This window comes from Leucopleurus acutus (genome assembly GCF_964270905.1).
Source record: "Leucopleurus acutus genome assembly, chromosome: 3".
Classification (NCBI taxonomy): domain Eukaryota; kingdom Metazoa; phylum Chordata; class Mammalia; order Artiodactyla; family Delphinidae; genus Leucopleurus; species Leucopleurus acutus.
Window position 1 is genome coordinate 50,800,527 of NC_139145.1, and position 5,766 is coordinate 50,806,292.

Genomic DNA, 5,766 nt, shown 5'->3' on the forward strand with positions numbered 1-5,766 from the left:
TCATTTAGGACCTCTGTTGCCTTATTGATTTTCTGTCTGGAAGATCTGTCCATTGATGTGAGTGAGGTGATAAAGTCTCCTACTATTACTGTATTCCCATCAATTTCTCCCTTTATGTCTGTTAGTATTTGTTTTATGTATTTGGGTGCTCCTATATTGGGTGCATATATGTTGATGAGTGTAAAATCCTCTTCTTTTATTGAGCGTTTTATCATTATATAGTGTCCTTCTTTGTCTTCCTTTATGGCCTTTGTTTTAAAGTTTATTTTGTCTGGTATGAGTATTGCGACTCCTGCTTTCTTGTCATTTCCGCTTGCCTGAAATATATTTTTCCATTCCCTCACTTTCAATCTATGTGTATCCTTTGCTGTAAAGTGAGTCTCTCGTAGGCAGCATATTGTAGGCTCTTGTTTTTTAATCCAGTCTGCCACTCTATGTCTTTTGATTAGAGCATTTAGTCCATTGACATTGAAGGTAATTACATCTTTTACATCTTCATGTTTATCCTTTTGCTGTTCCTGTGTTTATCATCACTTTCCAAATAGGTTTTTTTTTTCTTTTTGATCTGTATACTGGCTTATTTAAGTGATTTACTTTCCAATTGTAATTTTCTCTTTCCTATGTCTTCTTGCTTCTTTTCTATTTAGAGAAGACCTTTCAGTATTTCTTTTAGGATAGGTTTAGTATTGCTGTATTCTTTTAGTTTTTGCTTGTCTGAGAAATTATTTATCTCTCCTATTTAATTTTTATTTTTTAAAGATTTTTTTGATGTGGACCATTTTTAAAGTCTTTATTGAATTTGTTAGAGTATTGCTGTTTTTTGTTTTGGTTTTTTGGCCACGAGGCATGTGGGATCTTGGCTCCCTGACCAGGCATCAAACCTGCACCCCCTGCATTGGAAGGCGAAGTCTTAACCACTGGACCCCTAGGGAAGTCCCTCTCCTTCTATTATTTTTTTAAAATTAATTAATTAATTATTTTGGCTACATTGGGTCTTTGTTGCTGTGTGTGGGCTTTCTCTAGTTGCGGCGAGTGGGGGCTACTCTTCGTTGCAGTATGCAGGCTTCTCACCGCGGTGGCTTCTCTTGCTGCAGAGCATGGGCTCTAGGTGCGCGGGCTTCGATAGCCGTGGCATGCGGGCTCAGTAGTTTTGACTCACAGGCTCTAGAGTGCAGGCTCAGTAGTTGTGGCACATGGGCTTAGTTGCTCCACAGCATGTGGGATCTTCCCGGACCAGGGCTCAAACGCATGTCCCCTGCATTGGCAAGTGGATTCTTAACCACTGTGCCACCAGGGAAGTCCCTCCTCCTATTTTGAATGATAATCTTGCTGGGTAGAATATTGTAGGTTGCAGATTTTTCCCTTTCAAGACTTTGAATAATATTTTGCCACTCCCTTCTGGCCTGCATCGTTTCTGTAGAGAAATCAGCCTATGGGGGTTCCCTTTTAATTAACTCTTTGTTTTTTTCTTGCTGCTTTTAGAATCCCTCTTTAACTTTTGCCATTTTTATTATAATATTTCTTGGTGTAGGTCTGCTTGTTCATCTTGTTTGGGACCCTCTGTGCTTCTTGTATCTGGATATCTATTTCCTTCTTTAGGTTTGGGAAGTTTTCAGCCATAATTTCTTCACATACATTTTCAATCCCCTTTTCTCTTTCATCTCCTTCTGGAATCCCTATTATGCGTGGATTGGCACACTTTGGTAGTGTAGACCTATATGTCTACGCTACGGTAGTGTGGTCTACACTACTATGCTAGGCCCATAGGCCTCTTACATTGCTTTCTTTTTTGTTTCATTTGGCTTTCTGTCTGCTGTTCTGATTGGGTAATTTCTATTATTCTCTCTTCCAGATCACTTTTTCTTTCTTCTCCATTATTCGTTCTGCTGTACATTACCTTTTCAGCTTTCGTCTTGGCAAATGAATTTTCTAATTTTTCTTGGCTGCTCCTCATAGTTTCTAGTTCCTTTTTACAGTAATCTACATTTCTGTCAATTGCCTTTCTTAATTCCTGCAGTATTTTCATTACCTCCTTTTTTTTAAAACAAATTTTTAAAAAACTAATTAATTAATTTAGTTTTGGCTGCACTGGGTCTTTGTTGCTGCACCTGGGCTTTCTCTAGTTGTGGCGAGCGGGAGCTACTCTTCGTTGTGGTGTGTGGATTTCTCATTGCAGTGGCTTCTCTTGTTGCAGAGCATGGGTTCTAGGCATGTAGGCTCAATAGTTGTGGCTCATGGGCTTAGTTGTTCCGCGGCATGTGGGATCTTCCCAGACCAGGGCTCGAACCCATGTCCCCTGCATTGGCAGGCGGATTCTTAACCATCGTGCCACCAGGGAAGTGCCGTTACCTCCTTTTTGAATTCGGTGTCTATTAGCTTGAAGAGGTCTGTTTCATTGTTTCTTCCTTCAGGGGAAATCTCTTGGTCTTTTAACTGGGAGTGGTTTCTCTGCTTCTTCATTTTACTTATATTTCTCTTACTCTGTGAGTTTAGGAGAAACAGTTATCTATTATAGTCTTAGAGGACTATTTATATGTGGGAGTGTCCCTGTGTAGCTTGTGTGGGTTTCATAATTTTTTGGCATGAGGGCTGCTTTCATTGGATGCTTGCCATCTCTTTCCTCAGTGTGTGCTGGCCGTTATCCCCTTGATAGGGGGTGTGTAGGTGCGTGGTCTATATGTGCTCCCAGGAAGGCGGGGGCAGTGATCGGCACCTGGTTGTGGGACTCTCATCGGCAGTGGCCAAAAAGCACTCCCAGGAAGTTGGGTGCAGCGATTGGCGCCTGCTCATAGGACTCTTGGCGGCAGCAGTGGCCCACACCCACCTTTGGAGCCTGAGATGGCAGTGGTGCCTCCCGCCTGCCCCCAGAGCGCGTGTAGGCGGTGTCCTGTTGCCTGAGAGCGTGTGTGCAGAGAAGAAAGCTCCTATGGTGGTCCTGCCCCTCTCCTTGCCTGCCCCCCAACAATGGTACCTTGTCTTTCTAGCAGGCCCAGGCTATTTCCTGTACACCCTCTGTTATGGTGTACAACATCCTAGCCCTTTCAGGGGGCTCCTCCTTGCAGCCAGTTCCAGTCTTCTCCCCCGGTCTGATGTCCGAAGCCCAAGCCTCAGCACCCAAACCCCTCCCGCACCAGCAGACCAGCATCTCAAGCTGGGGAGTGCAGGGCAGTGACTGTCTGTGCATGTCTCTCTCTGCTTTGCCTTCTGTATACTAGTTGCTGCACTCTCCTCCAAGGCTCCGAAGCTCCACCCTCTCCCTGCTGATCTCCCCACCAGCGAGGGGACTTCCCAGTGTGTCAGGACCTTTACTCTTTCACAGCTCCCTCCCAGTGGCACAGGTCCCATCCGTATTCCTTTCTCTCTCTCTTTTTTTTTTTTTTGTCCTATCCAGTTACCTGGAGATTTTTTTGCCCTTTTGAGAGTCTGAGGTCTTCTGACAGCATTCAGTAGATGTTCTGTGAGAACTGTTCCACATTTATTTTTGATGTATTTATGGGAGGATGGGAGCTCCATGTCCTACTCCTTAGATCTTGATCCGATCTCCTAACAAAGTTTTATAGTTCTTAGGGTCTAGGTCTTCCATCTCTTTGGCTAGGTTTTTTCCTAGGTATTTTTTTTTGGAAGCAATTTTAAACAGGATTGTTTGTTTTTTTACTCTCTTTTTCTATTTTATTGTTAGTGAAAAGAAATGCAACAGATTTCTGTATGTTAATCTTGTATCCTGCTACTTGGCTGAATTCATTTATTCTAATACTTTTTGTGTGGAGGGTTTTCTATATAGAGTATCATATCATTTGCAGGTAATGACAGTTCTACCTTTTCCCTTCCAATTTGTATACCTTTTATTTCTTTTTCTTGTCTGATTGCTGTCGCTAGGAATTCCAATACTATGTTGAATAGAAGTGGTGAGAGTGGGCATCCTGTCTTGATCCAGAATTTAGCAGGAAGGCTTTCAGCTTTTCACCATTGAGTATTATGTTGGCTGTGGGTTTGTCATAAATAGCTTTTATTATGTTGAGATAAGTTCCCTCTGTACCCACTCTCGTGAGTTTTTTTATTTATTTTTTTATCATGAATGGATGCTGAATTTTTTTCTGCATCTTTTGAGATGATCATGTGGTTTTTGTTTTTTCTTTTGTTAATGTGGCGTATCACATTGATTTATTTGCATATGTTGAACCATCCTTGTGACCCTGAATGAATTCAACTTGATCATGGTGTATGATCCTTTTCATATATTGTTGGGTTAGGTTTGCTAATGCTTTGTTGAGGATTTCTGCATCTATATTCATCAAAAATATTGGTCTGTAATTTTTCTATAGTGTCCTTGGTTTTGGTATCAGGGTGATGGTGGCTTCATAGAATTACTTGGGGAGTATTCCCTCCTCTTCAGTCTTCTGAAATATTTTGAGAAGGCTAGGTATAACTTCTTTGATGTTTGTAGTTGATTGAATCCCCCAGTGAAGCCATCTGGCCCTGGACTTTTGTTTGTAGGGAATTTTTAAATTATAGGTTCTATTCCACTTTTAGTGATCAGTCTCTTCAAATTATCTGTTTCTTCTTCACTCAGTTTTGGAAGGCTGTATGTTTCTGGAAACTTGTCCATTTCTTCTAGGTTGTCCAATTTGTTGGCATATAACTGTTCATAGCATTTTCTTAAATTTTTTTCCTGCGGTATGGGTTGTTATTTGTCCTCTTTCATTTCTTATTTTGCTTATTTGGGTCCTCTTTATTTCTTCTTGGTGAGCCTGGCTAGAGATTTGTCAATTTTGTTTATCCTTTCAAAAAACCAGCTCTTGGTTTATTGATCTTTTCTATGGTTTTTTTTGATCTCTATTTTATTTATTTCCTTTCTGATATTTTTTATTTCCTTCTGCTGACTTTAGATTTTGTTTGTTCTTCTTTTTCTAATTCTTTTAGGTGGTAGGTTAGGTTGTTTATTTGAGGTTTTTCTTGTTTCTTAGGGAAGACCTGTATTGCTATGAACTTTGCTCTTAGAACTGCTTTTGCTACATCCCATGGATTGTGTATGGTTGTTTTTTTGCATTATCATTTCTCGTGAGGTATTTTCTGGTTTCCTCTTTGATTTCATCATTGACTCATTGGTTTTTTTAGTAGCATATTGTTTAGTCTCCATGTGACAGTTTTTTTTCCATTTTCCTTTCTGTGGTTGATTTCTAGTTTCATACTGTGGTCAGAAAAGATGCTTGAAATAATTTCTATCCTATTAAATTGTTGTGGTTTGTTTTGTGTGTTAGTGTGTGGTCTATCCTAGAGACTGTTCCTTGTACACTTCAGAAGAAAGTGCATTCTGGTTTTTTTTTTTTTTTTGGATGTAGTGTCCTATAGATATCAATTAAATCCAGCTGCTGTTGCGTCATTTAGTATCTCTGTTGCCTTATTGATTTTCTGCCTGGAAGATGTGTCCATTGATCTTGTTGAAGTCTCCTACTATTATTGTATTCCTGTCAGCTTCTCCCTTTATCTCTCTTAGTATTTGTTTTGTATATTTAGGTGCTCCTATATTAGGTGCATATATTTTAACGAGTGTAATGTCCTCCTCCTGTATTGATCCCTTTATCATTATATAATGTCCTTCTTTGTCTTTCTTTATGGACTTGGTTTTCAAGTTTATTTTGTCTGATATGGGTATTACTATCCCTGCTTTCTTCTCATTTCCGTTTGTGAAGTATCTTTTGTATCCCCTCACTTTCAATCTGTGTATGTCTTCTGCCCTAAAGTGAGTCTCTTGTGGGCAGCACATTG